This window comes from Phalacrocorax aristotelis, chromosome 4 (genome assembly GCF_949628215.1).
Source record: "Phalacrocorax aristotelis chromosome 4, bGulAri2.1, whole genome shotgun sequence".
NCBI lineage: Eukaryota > Metazoa > Chordata > Aves > Suliformes > Phalacrocoracidae > Phalacrocorax > Phalacrocorax aristotelis.
The window spans coordinates 48014295-48035069 of NC_134279.1; the positions used below are offsets into that span (position 1 = coordinate 48014295).

General features: G+C 45.3%; 1 protein-coding gene and 1 long non-coding RNA gene across 7 annotated transcripts in view; one reads left to right on the forward strand and one right to left on the reverse strand.

Moving 5' to 3' along the window:
* Window positions 1–1350, reverse strand: part of ACSL1 (acyl-CoA synthetase long chain family member 1) — a 46417-nt gene extending 45067 nt beyond the window's left edge. For both annotated transcript variants that reach the window (XM_075091244.1, XM_075091243.1), the window contains exon 1: window positions 1222–1350. The gene's annotated coding sequence lies outside the window, so the exon portion shown is untranslated. The remainder of the gene's footprint in view (window positions 1–1221) is intronic.
* On the forward strand, window positions 1308–20607 carry LOC142056458 (uncharacterized). Of its 5 annotated transcripts, none has more exons than XR_012660351.1 (4): window positions 1358–1763; window positions 4053–4222; window positions 4912–4989; window positions 15243–20607. It is a non-coding gene; the product is annotated as an uncharacterized LOC142056458 (long non-coding RNA). The 5 variants fall into 5 exon arrangements; XR_012660352.1 differs by lacking the exon at window positions 15243–20607 and adding an exon at window positions 7694–7708; XR_012660353.1 differs by lacking the exon at window positions 15243–20607 and adding an exon at window positions 5693–5707.
* Window positions 20608–20775: the final 168 nt, after the last annotated feature.

Genomic DNA, 20775 nt, shown 5'->3' on the forward strand with positions numbered 1-20775 from the left:
TGAGCTGAAAAATCTCAGCTTGTGAGTTTGAGAGCACGTTCCAAAGCAGAGATGGGCAAATACAAACACTCCCAAGCAGGTTCAGGGACTGCATGGTTCCCTGTAAAGCAACGTGGATTAAAAAAAAAAATCGGCTAACACCACATGGAATAGCTCTGTGGTCCAGGTGCAGATAGAGAATCATGGGGTTTCAATAGCAGTTTCTTTAGCTGTCACTCTTTCTTTCCTATCACAGGACCTGACCATCACATCTCAGACTCTAACCCAAGCCAGGCATATGTTTAGATGGATTACTAGGTTCAAGAAGGTGTCTGTAATATCCCAGACAGCTCACAGACATGCCCTTTAGAAACTCAGGAGGCTTCAAGCGTTGCCATTCCTGTTCAACAGGAACAAGAAACGTACGCATCCTAAAACAAAAGCATCGTGTAACCAGGCTAAATCCCCGTGCTGTAGTACTGCAAGACCTACCTAACAACAGAAAGGAGGCCTGCAAAGTCAAAGTCACTCAACCTTCCATTTTAGGCCAGTTTGCCTCACGCTACATTTCCATACGCACTCTCAGCTGCTTAAAAAAAAAAAAAGCTGCTCCAAGTACACGCCGCATTCATGCCTGTAAGCACAACCTACTTGACGGCAAGGTCCAGCGACTAAACATTAAACCCACCGGGCCAGCCGGCAGCGCTGCGCTCCCCAGCCTGCCGCCTGCCCCCGGCGCTTTGCTCCTCCGGCAGCGGGGGCCGACCGGAGCGATCACCCCCGGCCCGACTTGTTTGTGCCGGGCCGTGCCGAAACAATGCCCGGGCAGCCGGAGCTGCCGCAGCGCTGGGGGGGGCAGGCCGGAGACAGCCGGCTACGCTTTCCTGAAGGCTTTTGTGCGCGGGGGAGCCCAGCCGGCTGCAGAGGACGCCGGCCCCACCGCGGGGCGGACAGAAAAGCCCGCACCCCCCGGGAGGCAGCCTGCGGGACCGGCGGCACCAGCACGCCGCCCCTCAGCGCCCGGCCCCGCAGGTGACAGCGGCCGCGCAGGCCGCCCCAGCCCCGCGGTGAAGGGCCGAGCGGCAGTGGCGGCTCCGGCAGGCCCCAGCGGCCGGGCAGGTTGCGGCCGGCGCGTCCCTGACTGACGGCCCCCAGCCCCGCGCCCGCCCGCCCCTCAGCACGGCAGCCCCGCGGCCTCGCCCCCGGGCAGCAGCAACGGCGGCACCCCCGAGCCCCGCTCACCTCCCGGCAGCAGCGGCGGCGGCAACAACAACCACGGCTGTGCGCGGCTCACCCGGCGCCGCCCTATTTAAGCCGAGGAGGGCGGGAGCGGCGTGTGCGTGTGCCGAGACCGCCTCCTCCACCCGCCCTCCCGGCCGCGCCGCCCGGCGGGCAGTAGGGCCCCGCCCCGCCGCTGCCCGGGGGGCTGCCGCTGCCCTCCCACGGCCCGGCCCGGCCCGGCCCACCGCTCGCCTGAGGGGCCGCCGTGCCCGCCCCGCTGCCGGCAGGGCCGCGCCGCGCCGCCGCCGTGGCATGGCTGGGGTGCCCGGGACTGCCGGTCCGGCGGCGCTACCGCAAATCTACAATCCTCCGGTGAGGGCGGGGGAAATGCTGTACGTGCGGGCACAACCTACAAAACCACAGGCAAGCGAGAAGAGAGTCGGCACTGCAGGGCGTTATACCTTACAAATCCCAGACGACGGCTTGCGAGGGGAAGTTTTACCTACGGCATTGCAAAAGACATCTGCATCCGGTGTAAATCGGCTGAAAGGACGAATGTTTCAGTACGAAAGCATGGGGAGAGGGCGATGACCTTGTTGCAATCCGGGGAGTCACCGGTTCGCCACCGCTAGGTTTGGGGGGGGGCGGGCTGCGGGCTCGAGGGGCGGCCTGGCAAGGCGGCGGCGCCCGGGCCGTGTCAGGGGCCTCTCGCGGGTGTCGTCGCTGGTTTTGTTCGGCCGCGTGCTCAGTCAGTCCGCCCGGCGGGGACATCACGAACCCGCACCTCGGAGTCCCGCTGCGGTGCGCGTTGCCGCAGCTCGGCCTGGGTCTCAGGAGTATAATTTGGGTTATTCTAAGTGTGTGTGGGGGGTTTGAGAGTATACACGTTCACATATATATGTAAAATATTGTGTAAATTACTGGAGGTACTGACATTTTACATAAACGCGACCGCTGTTCCCTGATGCTTCAGCTTATACTGGAGTATGGCAGGCATAGGAGTTCCTGCAGAATAGCGTTTTTAATGAAGGAATGAGCCTATACCCACTTTTTTCGCACAAAGGAAGAGGGCGCTTGTGGAAACTGCTGATAGCCCCCATGTAACCGCTCTTGGGCTCACATTGCAGAGGGGCTCAGAAGTGCAAAATAAATTGCAGTCTCAGGAAAGGAAAAGGAAGGTGTAATCCAGGAGTGCATCTGATTGACTGCGGCTGATAATGGGCATGGAGTCGGTAGCACCACTGAAGCTAGAGCATAAAGCCCCAAAGCACAGGCAGCATGGACATCAGCGGCATTGCTGGTTTGTTCCTGTTGCACCACACTTCATGCTCGCGTAGGCACAGCCAGACTCTGCCAAGTGATTTTCGCGTTATGTCCGGGGTTTTGGATGAAGGAATCGAGTGATGTAGAAATACAGGCACTGGTGTCTTCATGTTTTGATCCAAATGCATCTAGCTTCGTGTGCCAACCACCAAAACTCCTTATGATTTTATCTGCTATGCTAATTAAGCCTTCATTATCACACCTTCCTCCACATCTGGATTTCTAAAGGCTACAAACTACATGTTTTAGCCCTCTCAGAGAAACTACAGTGGACTTATTTTCTCGTCTCTCACTGGAAAGAGGGTTTCTAAAAAGTCTCTCCCTTGTACATACCTTTTCATGAATCTTGTCATCGATATGAAATTGCAGAAGTCCCAGCTACGCAATACTTTAATAGGTATCTCACTAATGCCAGGTGTCACCTCTCTACTCCTACTTGACACTCACCAGATTATACAACCAGGGACTACATTAATCTCTGAAATTGTCTTTTTTCCAGCTGATCGGAAAGGAGAGGGACCCAGTCTCAACCAAAGTACTTAGAAAAACATTCATATAAAACAGGGAAGTAGGAGCTGTACATAAACAAAAGCTGCAATGGCAATATTGGAATGTCATACAGAGGGGAGCTAAGGAACCTGGCTCCTTGGGATCAGCGTGCGCTAGGACCCTTCAACAACTACATTTGCATTTTAAATTACATTTGAGATGTCACCAACTCTTTTTATCGATGTACAGGGCATACAGGCTCTAAACCCATTTCACTAGGGAAATCTGCTCTCATTAAGTACATCAGATAAACCAAATAAGTAGATAAGGAGATCCAAAAAGAGATTCTGGCTTTCTTGTTTAAAGGGAATTCCCTGTATTCCAGTCTGTGCCCATCACCTCCTGTCCTTTCACTGGGCACCGTTGAGAAGAGTCTGACTCCATCTCCGCACACACCCCCCAAAATAGGTATTTATACACACCAAGAAGATCCCCCTACCCTCAAGCTTTCCCTCCTTGAGGCTGAACAATCCCGGCTTGCTCATCCTCCCCGCGTATGACAAAAGCGCCAGTCTCTTTACCATATTCATGGCCCTTCACTGGCCTATCTCCAGTATGTCCATGTCTCCCTTGTACTGGGGAGCCCAGACTGAACAGAGCTCTCCAGGTGGGGCCTCACGGGTGCTGAGCAGAGGGATGGGTCATCTCTGCATCATTTCCTGCACGTGGGTATGGACCACTGTTGAGCTTGGAGAAGGTGATCCTTGAAAAATGAACTAGTTTTCTTGGGCCCCTCTTCTCCCCAGAACGATTTTGTTAACAGGTCAATTATCCTGCAAATAGATTACCCAAAACAGAATTTCCATTTCAGCAATGTATGGATATTACAGAATTTTCACCACCAGCATTTGCTTTTCCCAGTAATATTGATATTGAAGTACTGCTCTTATATACATGTATTGGCTATCATTGACAATGTAAATTAAGCATCTGCCAGAAAAAAAATCACTTAGCTGTGTTCTCTTTATTTTGATTTACAGGGCATGCAAACCACTCCACTGAATCGGGTTATCCCAAGTGTACCATTTGAGAGCCATCCCAAGTGTATAATTTTTATACAAAACAGACTGCCTAGCCTTCTACCATACTGTCTCTGCATCTGCTAACACTTGCGTGGAATCTGAAGAGAAGAAAAACAAAGAAATGCTATGTAAATAAGCACTTCAAAATGTCTAGCATATGTTATGATTAAAAAACATGAGCTACCGGGTCCATGGAGCAGGCATAGTTACTTATGTCTTGTCAACCTTCTTCCTAGTGGGAAATGGAATAACGTTCGTTTTGCATTCATAACTGTTTCATACACTTGAGAAAGGGAATATAAATCCTGATAGGAAATGGCAGGGAGCAGGAAGGGGGAGTGGGGTCACTCCATAGTGGGAGTGAGCAAGGAGCCGAAGGCGACTCCAGCAGAGGCAATGCTGTCCCCTGAGGAGCAGTCCCAGAGCACCTGTGTAGGTGACACTGACCGGTTCTGCTGACAGCCCCCCACAAACTGAGATAACAAGTCAGGGCCGGGGTCCATGCAGAGACCCAGTGGGGAGCAGCAGGAGCCAGCACCAGGCCTGAAGACAAGGCTGGGACACATACTTAGGGCTCATCCACGAGGTAGGGCTGGAGACAAGCCACCTGCAATGTCCCCATCCAGTATTCCTGCCACACATTGAAAGATGGTGGTGGCATGGGGACCTAAGTTCTTTGAGGTTATATGACAGCTAGAGCTGGACAAAAAGGCACTGTGTGAAGAAGAGATTAGAATAAGATATTGTAGGCTTGCAACAAATGACTGGTTTGTCTAGGACCACTGAATCTGGTTATTTCTATGCCATTTTTTTCCAGAGCGATCTCGCTATACAGGTACATTTTCACCTGAAGAAACAACACATTGTATCAGGCACAACAGGAAATATCCCAAAGGTAAGAGCCTCCCAGAAGTAAGAAATTCTGTCCTAGGTCAGAGAGAAAAATATATTTGGGGGGATTCCTGAAGACCATAGTCATCTGTCTTCCTTACACACGAATTAATGCAAACTCAAGCATACTGATATAATGAATTTGCTGTACAGGCAGATGAAGGTCTGCACAGGGCCAGCCTAAACAATGCTTCGGTCACACTTGTTATGTTACCTTAAATAGTTCTTCAACTTAGAAAGACAGAAGTAAGGAAGTCATGAATGTAATGAGCTCCATGAAATATAGGTCTTCTAAATATTGAGATATCTAGCCAGAAAAATAAAGTGTTTACGAAATTCTCTGTATAAGAGCCCAGGAGAGAAACATTTGCAAAACAGAAAAAAGACAAAATATATATACACATACATGCACAAATATATGGAGAGAGGTTTAAAAAAAAAACAAAACTAGAAAGCCAACTTAAATAGCAAATATATGTTTTCAAACATGCAATTATTTTGTTGGGTTTTGAGGATTTTGTGGGGTTTTCACATTCAGAAAGGATTTTTCAGCTTTGCCTACCATTCCTTCCACTTTCTGTTACTGTCTTTGTTTATGAACTATTTCTCCTCCTGCCCCATACTCCCTTGAAGGTAAGTACGTAGCTTATGGTTTGGGATCTTCTGATGACCAGCAGCTGGTAGGAACTGACAAAGTCCCCTTTTAGTTCACACTCAGCACAGAGGAACTGCCCTTGCCACAGTGCAGGGGTGTCAGCTTGAAGCCCAGAAGACACGAAGAAGATAGAGAAGTCCTATGGAAATAGTATTCTGTCCAGGAAAAAGAAGACAACCTGGCTATAACTGATTCAGCTTGCTTGTGTCAGGCTAACAAAAATGTTATTCCTCAAGTGACAAGGCACCTATGTAATGACACAGGACTGGAAAAGCCAGCATAAAGTGGCAGCAGATTAAACTGTGCTAAAGCCAGTTAATTTGCCACCAGTCCTTTTCTTTCTCTGAACTTTGGTTCACAGGCTGCATTTCCCCCCTTCCTCCTCCAACTTGTACATGTGCGCAAGTTTACTACTTCCTTCATCCAAACAATCAACATGAAGCTTTTCAACTTTGAGAGTTATTTAAGTAAAACCACAAACATAAGAAGGATGTTCTGCTGTTTGTTTCTGCCAGTGCAATAGGAACACGCCAACCGTGCCCATTGGTTCACTTTTCCTCTTGTAAAATATTTTCTCCAATCACCGTTCCTCTGCATATCTATCCTCTGGAGGAGGGTCAAAGGCATCACAGAAAAAAGATAAAAGTTTGCATTCTTTACTTCTAAAATCTACTTGAGAATAGCTGCTGCAAAGTATAAAGCTACATTACAGAAATATATAAACTGACAATAAAATTCCATTTGCTTAACTGAATAGTAAGTAAAATATTACATAGAGATAATCAGAGCAAGAAAGCTCAGAAGTTAAATATTTATTATGTGTAAACTCCAACTAAGAAACAATGTGTCTGACAAAAAATAAAACACCATCTCTTCAGCTGGAACGTATCCCGAGTACAATCTTTTCTGGATGACAGATGGTGTAAGTTGTTTTATTTGCTACAGTTTCCAGTTCACCAGCACACATTTAACACACAACTGAACAGCAGAGCTCCAGGTAGTGCCAGACTAGAGTATATTGAACACTCCTCACCAGCAATGACCTCCAAGCGCACAGCATGTTTTCACATTCCTCACATACCCACACCTCCTCGCAGCTATTTCTAATGAGTATTGGTGCACAAGCACAAGTTCAGCCCTGGGAACAGGCCAGATGTCATGGCAAGGAACATCTGCTTTTAAAGGATATCTCAAGTTGAGCGTGCTCACCTCCCTGAATCTGCCAGCTAACCAGCATGCTGCACCTCTGCAGGGATTCATCCAGGCTCCTCCAACTCTATGTTAGTGCCTACAGGAGCCAGACATGGAACACAGAAAGAATTAATGAGGACCAAACCCTTTCTAAAAGCCAAGGAGCTTGTACATAGTGATTTTGATGCTCTGATTTTAAATTAGTGCCTAGCATTCAAAAAAGCCTCAACCAACCTTATTTCTTACAGAGCACGTCTGTGTACTGGAACACGTACATCAATTCTGTCATGTGCATTTTCATATAACACCTTGTTGTGATTTAACTCCAGTCAGCAACAAAGGACCACACAGCCACTTGCTCACTCCTCCCCGGTGGGATGGGGAGAGAATCAGAATCATGGGTTGAGGTGAAGACAGTTTAATAGGTAAAGCAAAATCTACGTGCACAAGCAAAGCAAAACAAGGAATTCCTTCACTGCTTCCCAAGGGCAGGCAGGTGTTCAGCCAGCTCCAGGAAAGCAGGGCTCCATCACACGTAACGGTTACTTGGGAAGACAAATGCCAACACTTCAAATGTCCCCCGTTTCCTTCTTCTTCCCCCAGCTTTTATATGCTGAGCATGACATCATGTGGTATGGAATATCCCTTTGGTCATTTGGGGTCAGCTGTCCTGGCTGTGTCCCCTCCCAGCTTCTTGTCCACCCGGCAGAGCATGGGAAGCTGAAGAAGTCCTTGGCTAGTGTAAGCACTACTTAGCAACAACTAAAACATCTCCACATTATCAATGCTGTTCATACCACAAATCCAAAACATCGCCCCATACTAGCTGCTGTGAAGTTAATTTTCTCCTTCTCTATCCCAGCTGAAACCAGGACACACCTATGTCACAGTGCTTAAACCATGTGTGTAAACAAAGCTCTGGTTTTGAAAAGATGGCCCCACATCTCATCGGGCTGAGCCCACCAAGTGCCAAACAAGGTGAGCCTGCAGATGCCAGTCCCAGATGATGGGAGAGCAGGCCTTGGAGGTTATCAGCTGCCTAGCTTCAAGAGAGGGAGAAAATTCACAGAAGCCACCCATGTAAGCCACTGAGCATAAAAAGATGCTGAAACACAGGCTTCTGGAAAAACCTTATGATTCCCGTGCATGGCAAGGCCTGCTCCAGTGCTTGGCTCCTGTGGGAAAGGGGGACTAAGTACACGAGCTCAGGTTGGCAGCCAGAGTAACTCAGGGGTTAGTTAATTCTCCTTCTTGGCTACAAAACTGAGGTTGCACACACCTCCACGCTTTGCTGCAAGGCTGTGTTTAGGCAGGGCGAGAGCTAGAGCCAACACACAGGTTAACACTGTGGGGAAGGCAAGCCCTGGGAATATTTTTAATAAAGGGCTTGTAGGACATGGATAAGATCAGTGTGGCCAACATATACCCCATTAAAGTGTTCCACAACAAGGTACGTCAGTAAACTACATCTTCATTTGGGATAAAAGCCAATCCAGGGATTAGAAGAAAAACTTGTCAAGGCCCTTCATCATAAATCACCTGTGTTGTCTCTGGAAATGGGTGGAAACAATGGTGTGATTCACTGAGTTGTGCTGCACAAGAAAACAAAAAGGTCTGACTTGTGAATAACAAGCCTTCCTATGCAAACTCCCAGTTATAGGAAACAGACCTGAAAGGCAGGCTAAATATGCCTCTTCTTGGTAAAATGGTGTTAATAAGTGGAAAATAAGGATTGTTTGGCCATGTCTATGTAATCAGGAACCACCATAATTCAAATTACATCTTGAACATATATCCAATTGTCTACACAAAATAGCTACAGGGTATTGGCACCGTTTCCCGCTGGTAAGCACTGGCTAGCATACACTCTGCCGTAGTGCGTGGACCCAAGCAAGCTTTAGAGCTGGGACACTGAATCGTTCTTGGAAATTAAGTTCCCCTATCCCATTCCTGAACACCATGAGCCAGTCAAGCCATCACGTCCTTCCTACCTGGTGCTTCCCCAGCCCATCCTGCTGCCATGCTTATGACACCTGCCACCCCAACTACCCACTTCAGAGACCTCACTTTGTCATACCCCTGATCTTCCCTGGCTCCAGCCATGGCCTGCCATCAGTGCCACCCTCGATCACACCACGCAGCACCTGCTGGTGTAGAGGGACCCCTGGTACGGGATGTGGGAGCCTCTGCCCCACACATGAGCACATTTGCCTTTGCAAGCTGTCCTCCCCTCAGCAGCATTCAAGCTCCTCCCCAGAGATACATGCAAGGCTGCTTGAGGTTGCTTCCTTTCTCCTACCCTACACAAGACAGGAGGTTGCACATCAGTGGTCACTATTGAGGAGTCACTCAATGAGGAGATGATGTGAACCTCTTGTCTTGTGGGAGGGGCTCATGAACATCTAGCGATATTTTAATGGTTTAAGTTTATTCTCTATATTATTTTCTTATATTTTAAGACGCACACCACTTGGAGTCAGCTACATCCAACACAGTTTAAATCACCTGGTAGGCATTTATCTTTGGAAAAATATGTTTTATTATGGATCCTAGTAGTTAAATCCCTATTTCTCATATAGATATGGGCCTGGCGGAATATTTGAGTACTACTTCATATAACAAATTGCATAGTGTTATTCAACATTAACCTTATTTTTATGTAATATTTGTGGACATCTACATATCTGATATACTTTACAAATCTGATTTTCTGAAACCTCTGTCTAGAAATACCTAGCAGCAACAAACTTTTCCAGAGACAAAGAAACCTAAATTACTCTATCTGAGAAATAAGCACATTAAGTGCCTTCCATATATTTTCTGCTACAGAACAGATCCTATTTCAAGGTTTTTAAACTCTGCGTGATGACACAAATTTTATATGACTGTGTCTCATATGTATTTCTGAGGCTTTAATTAAGACACTCTCAAAAAAAGACTCTTTTAATCACTACCATAAATTCAGAATTTACAGAGTACATGGAGACCCTAAAATGAAGTACAACAAGTTACAGAACACACAGACGGGTTTCCACTTTAAGATATCAGTTAAGGAAACAGGATTAGAGCCTCTAGAACAGGCTAGTGAGTCCCAGACGCCCCCAAACAACCTAGTATAATCACTGTTTCTCAGTGGCTAGGACCTGTTCTCAAGAAGACCATATAGCACCTTCAAAAACAAGTGACCAGCCTGAATTTTGATATATAGGCAAAACACCCCAGCGATTGGGTCACTATTTAGATAATGACTTTTTTTCTTCCACAAGGCAAAGACAGCATGGCAGCATATATATATTCTCCCTGGCTGAAGAGAGTTAGGAGTTAAGAAATTGATAGATCAATACCATAGGTGAAAAGAGCAACGATTTTAAGTTCAGACTTAAATTTCAATGTTAAATAAAAATTATTTAAGTTGATTAAGTCAAACTTAAGTTTAGACTAGCTAAACTAAAAGCAATTATTTTACTTCAGGTCTATAGACAGATTACAATTTCTATTTGATCCCCCATTCATTATTTGTATTTTGCAGTTAATTAACATTATAAAGATGTTTAAAGAGAAGTCATACAACTGATCGATTTGAAAAAGCAATTTTAATCCATGCCTCCTGCAACAGCAGCCAGCGCTACTGCCTGGAGTATCTGGCCGTGGTAACAGCAGCGCTGGATGCAGACACCGCTGGGGCCGCACTTGCAAGGCCGGCGGGCAGGGGCTCTTAGCAGCGGTGACAGTGTGTGAAGCCCAGGGTTCCTGTGCCACTTGCAAGCATTTTGTGTACTCTAAACCAGATAGCTGGGGTGCTTCGCTGCCCTTCTGGGCTCTGTTTTCTTCTCTCTGGGGAGGTCAGCGTTTGCTCTTGCTGGCTGGCACGGACTGCTTTTGTGTAAAAAGGGCAACAGGTGGCAATGCTCGCCCCAAGGTCATGGAGGAGTCCTGCCTCCCAGCTACCAGGGCATGTGGGTGGCCAGGGAATGAAAACTGCGTTTGCATTCCCATCTCACCTGCGTGGCGGCAGGTACCGCTGCAGTTACACATGCGGTTGCCATTATATGAGGATTTTCTGACAGAACTTCAAAAACCACGCATTTAGGGCAGATATGTTTTTAAACCTTTATTTGCCTGAAGTGACCGTGGAGAGTGAGGGCCCAGGGGTATTAGTGTGGAGCGCTGAGTACATTTAAAAAAAAAAGGCAAGAATAAAATAGACCTGCAGCTGAAATTACTAAGGGTTGAAACATATGATTTGGCAGAAATCATTGAGGAATGCAGCAGATATCAGTTTGGTGTGACTGAGTTAATGACAAGCTGAAAATTATCTAGGAAGTCCAGACAAGGGAGTTTTTGCTTACTCATTTTTGTGTTTAGGTTACTAACTGCACACCTATGTTATAATTAATTTAGCCTTAAACAGAATTTCAATTAAAGTTTACAATTTATTGAATAGAGACAAGCAAGCAGCGCTGGATGCAGGGGGGATCCTTCCACCTAACGTGCATACCGTCATACAATACTACAGGGTTTATATTCAGTTACTTAATTAATAACAATTAGTAAAAACACGCCTAAGTCTACACTCATTGGTCAGTGATAAGCATCCCACTTGCCGTTGGTCAGCCGTATTTAAATTAGCCACGCTTGCCATGTAGATTAGCATGCATGCTCTTTACAGGTGCGGGGGGGCCAAGTCTTTTTGGTCCAAGAAGTTCCCTGTCATCACTACTGGCTGATTTGTGGCCTTCCCTTATCTTGGCGCTCTCCTTTATATCAGGATGTTTCCACTGTTAGCAACAAATCGCCAATCAACATTCCAACCATTAAGACAGTTAGCAAGTCAATTGAACGGCCCTCGGTTACGCAAGCACAAACAGTTCCATATTGACACGAATCAGATGAACACATTTTACACCTACAAGGTTAAATCTGGGTGCTGCTCTTTTCACTAAGCCCACAGTGTCTTAGAGTAAAGCCACAAACTTCACAATTGTTTGGCAAATCTCAAATGTGGCAAAAAGTTCAGCATCCTATACTTGCCCCTCAGGTTTTTGACATTAAAAAAAAATTTGCAAACATGCAGGTTGCGTATGCACTTCCACATTACAAGAGTGCAAACGCAAACTTCCCTCTGTTCTCTTTGACTAACTCACATTAACAGGCAATATGAAGCAGAGGTAACCTCTGGATAGCAATTCAGGGATTAGCTGGTAACAAATTTAGAAAATTCAGAAATTTAAAATTAGCTGTTAAAAAAAAATAAAGGAAAAAAAAAAAGCCAAGAGCTAGTAACCTTCCCAAAAAGTGGGATAATATTTTTCCCCTCGTGGCAACGGCTTTATCCTCTGTAATGGCACAGCTCGTCTCTGCCTTCAGCTGGGGTATGTCCTCCTCGGCCAGGGCTGCAGGGCACCCTGCAGGTGAGCACGCATGATCCCCATGTTCTGTACCCTCTTTGGAAAGAAAGCAACGTTACACCAGGTGCATCCTGTAGCAAGTCCCTCTTACTGTGCACAGGCTCATCTTCAACCATCAGTAGTAACTACTGAAGCTGAAAGATGTCTTTTAGCTTCATAAAAATATAAGGTCATTCATTTTCCTTCAGTACACTCCCTATTCCCTTTTTTCTGTTCAAAGGCTTGAAGAATGCAACTTCCACTTGACTGTTATCTACCCCACTAAGCACAGAAAAAAAAAAACCTTTCAAAGCCCAGGCTACAAACCCTGGAGCAACCACAGCCACAGACTATGCTGAGTTATCAGAGCTCTTGCTTTCACGGGGATGATAGGGCCTTTATCACCTTCCCGGAAAGCGGTGGAGGGCATGGCTTTGCCCCATGCAGGAGTTTTCCCTTCCATGAGGTGGTCTGAGCTTGCCACAAAAACGTGTCAGCGTCCAGCAACGTCATGCAGTTGTTCAGAACACAAAGTAAGAGCTACAGCATCCTAAACTTCAGGAAAATCTACCCAACTAAAGCATGGTGACAGATGTTTCCTGAAATTTGTTATTGCCTGCTGTAGCATAGGATGAACCACGAAGGCATTTCTTACCGGTTAATGTGATAAGAATTGTGAAATGGAAATACAAAGGGCAGGGAGCAGGGGAATGCAGAGATCGTCTTCAGCCTTTTCAACCAGTCCAAACAGGCCATATAGAGTAATGGTCTCCTCCTTATCACTATAGTAACTAATAAGCCAGCACTCAATTTTGAACAGTCCTTTAGAATGATTATGTATGCACATGAACACTGGGGCCAGCTAATAGCCTCATCCAACATCCTCTGGAGTTGGTGAAAATCTTTCTCCTAGTTTCAGTAGAATCTAGATAAGGATATGAATAATTCATAGCAGGTGCAGCGTACTGCCTGGAAGATCTATTGCTGCTTAGTGAGTTTTTATCTACAGTAAGATGGTACTGCTTTTCCACACTCGTATCCGTCCTTGGTATGATCCGATTTTAAACGCACCTATAACTTAAGAATATTTATGTCTTAAAATGCAAGCTCTCCAGCAAGTAAAATATTCCCTTCAGCATCCATAAAGAATTCCTACAGAGTTTTACGGTCCCAAAGCAAATGGGTTTGACCAAAGTGTCTCTGACAATTTAAAAACTTCAAGTATCCAAACTCTTCATGATATTGAAAAACTTCTTAAGAAAGAATCATTACTGAGCTTTTCCACTGACAGAGCATGTGGCGTGTTGGCAGAGCAGCAGCACCCTCCTGCCAGGCAGGGACTTCTCTGTAGGACACGCAAATATGAAAGGGCCTCCTCACTAAATTGCAATTGCGTAGCACCTCTGGTTAGAAAAAGGGCAGTCTAAATCTTGGGAAGCAGAACTCTAGATACATCTTTTGGTGGGAGGGTCTTGTTTTTTACTCATTTGAGACCAAAACTGTAAAAGTAATTGGTTAATTATCCTTAGGAAATAAAAACATTTTAAAAATTCAAAGTGAAAGGTCAAAAATACTGTTTCAGATTTATAGGAAGATACTCGTATTGTTCAGATAACACTCCAATATTAAGATTTATCTAACTATTTTTGTGCATTGTAGTTCTTTACAGATGACCCCCAGTCCAACAGAAATAAGTTAACTTTTGGTGCTGAGGGACTTTCAGGTTAGTCTGACTCACTCAGCCCTACTTCCACTGAAATCCAGGACAAGATTCCCCTGGCTTTCTGCATGGTGAAGTCTGGTAAAAAGAAGGCCATCTCCAGTTTCCTTAATCTTTCCTCTTTGAACCAACAACTCCAAATCCAGACCTAAATCCCTAATTAAAAATAACAACAACAACAAAAGAGAGTTCATTCTTCTCTCTCAGACACCCTTGCTCAGCTCAGTGTACACTTGCCCTTCTTTCAGTAAGTTTCTGGCACAAAAGTGTTCCAGCTTTTCAGTTAGGGAAAGTGTGGGTTGCTTTTTTGTTTTATAAAACCTTGTATTAGGATCCTTTTTTTTTTTTTTTTTTCCAAAGTGGGAAGAGGGCCAAGAGTGAGAAGACACGGTCAGTGGGGAGAACCAGGGGGGATTTGCAGCCCTGTTAAATTCCCCTTTTTTTCCCCATGAGCCACATTTCTGTCCTACTTCCTTCTGTGTGGAAAAACTGATTCTTTTCCAAAGCAAGCAAACAAATGGATTTTATTTCAGTCCTTCAGGTCATAGAAAAGCATTTGCTCAGGATAGATTAGTCAAGATTAGTAATTCTCTTTCCTGTTTGCAAGTATTAGAAATAAGTCTAGAAATCTTTGCTGTGTTTCAGGATGGTTGTGAAACATTCATTTTCAACATGATGCTATCTTGCAGACTTTCATTTTCCTTTATCTGTGTTACTCATACGCAGTTTGTGTGCATACATTTAAAGTAGACTTATTTAGAAAACTACATGTATTTAATAATATTAGACTTCCTACAAATTTTACAAGCGACACAAATACTTGTATTGAGTGGAAAGAATAAAAAATGTCCAGCCAATATCCAGGTTTGTCAAAGGACTGACAAAGTGGGGAATATTATTGTTTATATGTATAGCACATGAAAGTAAACAGTGCGAATGAAATTTGGAAAGGTTATGGAGAGATGTTTAATTGCAAGATCTTTGCACAACTGAGAAGCATGCAATCAGTATCTTACCTTGACTGAATGGGCTTCGAAATAAGTACAGGATGTAGTGACTACACACCTTATCAGTATTGTAACATCATAACTAAAGCACCAAGCATCTAATGGTATATCCATCCTATATTTCATCAGGCTACTTGTTGTGGTAATATCCAGAGTGCTTTCAAGGTAAAGTCAACAGCAACAGCAAAATCTTTAGATTGTGGATAGGAAGAAGATATTGTCAGGGTAAACCCATTACTTGATGAAAATTTGTTTTAATATCTTACTCATTACTTCCTAACTTGATTTTTGTTCCAGGGAGAGTCTGTGCCTTGACAGTCTGCATGCCGTTGTCACACCACAACCGCATTTTCCAGGAGGAGCCCTCTCCTTTGCTACACTGCTACGCCAGCACAGCTATTCCACATCTCCCACGCCAGGACAACGGGCCAGTCTTGGCATTGACATTTATTCTATAGCATTAGAAATTATCAGCCTTTCACAGGCTGCATACCACATTGGTAAACTGAGGACCAAATTGAAAGATGCAGTGTTTAAAACAACTTTTATCCAAGGCTTCTGTAGGGGACTATGGTATGTAACCAGGAATAGGGTTGAGCTGACACAAGTACTGCTGAGTAATCCAAATCCGAGACTGAATAAAAAGAGCTAGCCAGCAAGGACTTCTGAGGCCAACATCACTGGGTTACTTAAAACCATTCATACATTGTGCTTCTCTCTGCAGCAGGGTCCCTCAGAGAGCTACTATCACATCTGGACTGGGAATCACTCCCAATTTGGCTCTCAGGAGCATGGCTGTGAGCCAGGAGAGATAAATCAGAAATTAAAACCTTCAGGAGCAGCTGCTGGGTTAAGCAAGGTCATAAGGAAAGAAAACCAAGGACCTTTCTGCAAGCTAGAAGAAAATCATCATTCTTGTGACAAAGCTTCCATCCTGTGCCTTGGGTGCAAAACCCTGACCAAGCAAAGCCTTTCAGAGCCTCACGATTCAGTTTACCCAGGCCCTGCAGGCAGCTCACATGCATCCTCACATGGTGAAGCAAAATAAAGGAAGCATAGGTATAAACTGAGTAAAAAACACCCAAATGAATAAGTGCTACAGAGACATCTCTGCACTAGTGCTCTCAATGGTACAAGATGATTAGATAATTGGCAAGATTAGCCCAGAGTTGACTTTCTACTTAAATAGATATATGAGTCCAGATGGCCTTGAATAGCTGTTTATCCAGCGTCACTGCATAGAACAAGCATGACCTGAGAAGCACAAGGAATGCAGCTCCCTCTCTGCAGTCACTAGGAGCTGGAGAGGCTCAGCCTTCAGTGGCCATTTATCTCCTTGCTGCAACAGAACACAGTACGGGGCAGCTCTTCAGACAGTCCCTGTGCCCCAGGCCAATTATTCTCCTCCAATACTGGAGATCCAAGACCCTGCACAGCAGGTTGCGCAGAACAGAACTGCAAGGGAACAGCAACAGATGAGCAATGAGCAAAGACTTGCTTTTGCTTCAAGATCCAAGCCAGCACCACTACACAACCATAGAGGGCTCTTCATTATCATTTGTGGCCATTAGAAGATGGGAAGTTGGTTAGTGCCATCCCTACCATCCTGCAGGAAGGGAAAAGCAGAGGTGTCTCCAACTCCAGGGAATTCTTCCAAGTTGTCTGTCCTCTGCATATCCCACACCTTGCAGTGCCTTCAGCCGTAGTCAGATGCCAAATACTGTATGTCAGTGCAGTTGACTGCTCGCCAGTTCCTTCAAGAAAGCATGCAGTTTTCTCCTCAAAAAACTTGCAAATATTTTTATGAGAATGCAGGCTAAACTTGTCCTTTAAATTTTAAGTTCTAGAAGAAATTAGGATCACTAATTGTTCTTTCCAGCAATCTTCTCTTCTACACGATGAGTTGAGCCCAAAGCGAAGATCAGTCACCCCCAGGCCTCTGAAGACATATGTAACCACACCGACCCTTTGCAGTAACAGGCTACTTTTCCCTAATCCCCCACCCAGCTTCACTTACACAGCAACTTAATTTTTGAAACCTCATATATGCACAAGCATGGCATGCTGCTTGCACCGATCACCTGTTGAAAGACCAAGTGTCTCAGTGTTATTTTGCTGGAAATGCTGTAATGTTAGCTCATCTGAATATTTATATTTTGCTGTCTTATGTTCCTCACATCTGTTTGTGGAAGGATACAATCAGCACATCCAAACCCAGCATCAACTTCCATATACAGTGCAAAGCTCAACAATCCCTGGACTCACAAGGTTTGCTGGCAAGATTCCTTATTCCTTTTCTACTCCCCTACCAGTTATACTACCATTTTCTAGGAAATGTACTTCCATTTTCATTAGGAAATAACTAGTGCAAAGCATCTACAGATAGGTGATTTGTGACTTCTGAGTATAATATTAATACCTGTATCTCAAACACCTAGAATCTTTTACCATCAAAGAACTTTACAAGCATCAGTAATAAACCCCCCGTGGGACAGGAGTGGGTACTATACTGCTAGGTTAGACCTGAAGACAGGTGGCCCCAGGTGCCCTTTGGCTGATAGAAAGGGCTGTTCTGACAGTATTACATTTTAGCAGGCCATCAATGATCTTCACAATTATTTAGGACCTCCTTTCTATGGTAGGTCCTAATGGGTTAAAAAGCAAGCCTGGATTTTATTATGAAGGCTTTATAACTTTATATAAAACAAACCAAAAATCTCAAGCACACAGAAGGAAGAGCACTCGGGGCTTGGGTGAGATGAACAAGAGAAAAACCAATGTCAATTTTCAGCCGATCGTGGTATTTCAACAGTGGTGGGGCACTTTATCGCTATCCCTCGGGGGAGACAGCACTGCAAAACCATAAAAACCTAGAGGGAATACCCTCAAGGAGATAAAGGAGCAATGTTTTAAGAGCTGTGGCACGGTGCGTCACACACAATTGGCCAGAGCACAACAAGAGAGGAGAGCTCGAGAGTGAAGATGGTTGTAACTACATCTCCAAGCAAGCCCTTAGTCTCCATAGGTAGCAACCACAACTCTGATCTACCCTTTTACATCAGTCTGTACACAGCATTCCATCTCTTATCTCCTGACTAGTCCAGCTAGCAGGAAAAACTCCATGACTACCCAAACAAAATGTTAGCTACAGGAATATGTTGAAAGAAGATATTCAAGTAGCTCCTGCTTCCCTGGATTAGCTTTATCAGCTTATTCAGCGTGGATTGCTAACGCTTCATTTGTGTGGTTACCCACTCACATCCACACCACACAGGCACGGTGTTTACAGACAGCCCTGCTGGCAACCTGCAACCTGCAAGTAATTTAAAGATGATGGTTGGAAATTATTTTCCATTTTTAACTGTAACTGTCTGGTAATTATGTACCTCTCGCTTCCTTTCTCCTTAACACAGGTGCACATAGTGCTAGCAACTTCGTCAGAGATTTAGCCCCAACTCTAATCCCACCATGTCCAAAGGCAGCTGTCTCACGTTTCTGCACTACTGATCGCAGCCATCAAACCCAGACCATCTTCCACATAAATTCAATAAGAGTGGTAAAAGTCTACCGAACCCTTGGCACTTGCCCTCTCTTCTGGGTAAAAAATCTACTTTGGGGTCAGTTAAAGAATTTTATATGTTAATAAGTTGGGAAGGGGAAAAGTGTTGAGAGTTAATTTGTTTCCAGGCAGGCTGTTCCTCCCCTGTCCTGGCTGGAGATAGGAACTTAGCGCTGAAAGGTTTGTTTACAGGGCTGACACCTCTTCAGAAAGGATGGAGCAGTAGAGTTCTGAATTCACCACCTCTCTCTGTAGTGGTGTTTGATAGCTTTGCCACTTTACAGCCATGCTGCTGGTATGCATTTCACACCAGAGAAGTCTGATACAGCGAGAGCTTGAGCCACTCATTCATCCATGCTCCCTGTGAAAGTCCAAAAAAAAAAGTATTTGTTCAGGTTTTTACATGCACTGGCATGTTTGTTCAGGAAGTGTCAAAGAAACAAGGAGCCCTGAGCTGTCCCCTGTGGTACAAAGATATCCTAACACTACAGCTGCCTTTAAGGAAGAGCTCCTTTTGCTTCAGAGAGCTCTTGTGGTGCAAGCTGGAAGTCTGAGGTCTGACTGGATTAAGTTTTGCTACAGCAACCCTGAGACCAAACTGCCCTGACTAGGCTTCAAGCACTCAGATAAACTCAACTAATTACACGAGTGTGGTAGGAAGGGAGAAAGCTTTCCGTGCCACCAGAGAAGGACAAATAGAATAAGAAGCAAAAGACATCTATGCACTGCAGTAAGGTTCAGAAAAGTTTGGATGCACCTGAAAAATAAGTGCACAGACTCTGTATTTTAAAGTATTTATTGCAGTTTTGAAACGGGAACAGACAGAAATAACACTTGAGGCAGAAGTCAGGAATTTTCGATGTGGGGCAGTACCTGACGCTTGCGCAAAACTAGGCTATAAACCCTTTTGTCCCCTGCTCCAAGCAGCAGTCTGAACATACAAAGGGGAGAATAAACACCCAAGAAAAAGATCCCTAATTCCCTTCCTGCTTCAGATCAGAATTAGAACAGGAAACTTCAGGGAGCAAGGACAACATCAATTTGACACATGTCAGCAGCAGCAGCTCTGGCCTCCTCTTCGCAGGGACGGTCACACCCCAGTCAAAGCCCTGAGAACACTGTGCGGAGAATCCACAACATGAGCACTAGCATGACACTCCTTCCAGCATGCTCCCTGAGCCCAGCTCTTCTTTGTGCTATGGCTTACAAAGTCAGAGCCTTACATTCTGGGGGGTTACACCTCCCCCTCCACCCTTTTCAGAGAGATATAAGGACAGGCTGTGGTCTATACCGTCCTGCATCAAGGCAAGCTCTGATCTGCACAGAGGTGCAAGCCAGGAGTAACTCTGGGACTAACCCCTGGAGACAGATGTGCAGCAGCAGCTGCCAGGAAAAGCCACCTGCTTCGAACTGTACAATGCAATGGATCATCAGCCTCCTACGCATGTGATGCATAAGAAAGAAGAGGAAGTCCTGACCCATCTGGTGCCCGCACAAGTTTCTGGTATGTTAAGAAACTTCCTGGGGGCTGCGTGGCCAACCAAGTGCGGTCAATGGGAGCCTGCAAATCCTAATGACTTAAAACTGAAAAGAGACTGTTCTCCGCCACAATTTCGCTCTTGCACACATCAGTTCTCTGATGACCGCTTCCTACACCAAACACCACGCAGAGGGAAACTGAGAGTATACCAACTACATCAGCCAGCGGCTATGCAGCAAAAGCTCTGGCACAGAGTCCTTGCAGGGCTTGCATGGGCAATGGAGGACTAGAAACAAGTACTTGTGAGGACACCGTTCTCCTGTCTCTCCATCAAATACTCTCTGGGTTTTTACTTCTTAGGTAACATTTCATGTTGGACCAAAGCTGTACATTATATTAAATTCCTTCTGCAGGGATTTTGTCTGATCTGGTTTTGCTGCCAGGGTAGTTTTAAGAAGGCATACAGTCTGCATACAATGCAAAGTGGAGTCATTCAGATACACTCTGTTCCCTTCAGAGCCGAGAGGAATGAGAGCAAGAGTATAGGAGCGTAAAAGCTTCCACTCTGGCAGAAAGAAAATTTCTCACAGTGCAGGTACTGCCTGCAGGTACAGCTATCTTTCCAGCATCTCCTCTGAGTCTTAGACGGGAGCTGGTAGGGCTATAAACAAACCCTGGACAACTTTACAGGGCCGCCCAGAGTGCAGGCTGGAGTGTGACTGAGGGGAGAGAGGTTGATATAACTGAGACAGACTTTCAATAACTCCCTTTGACGTTGAATATATCTTATT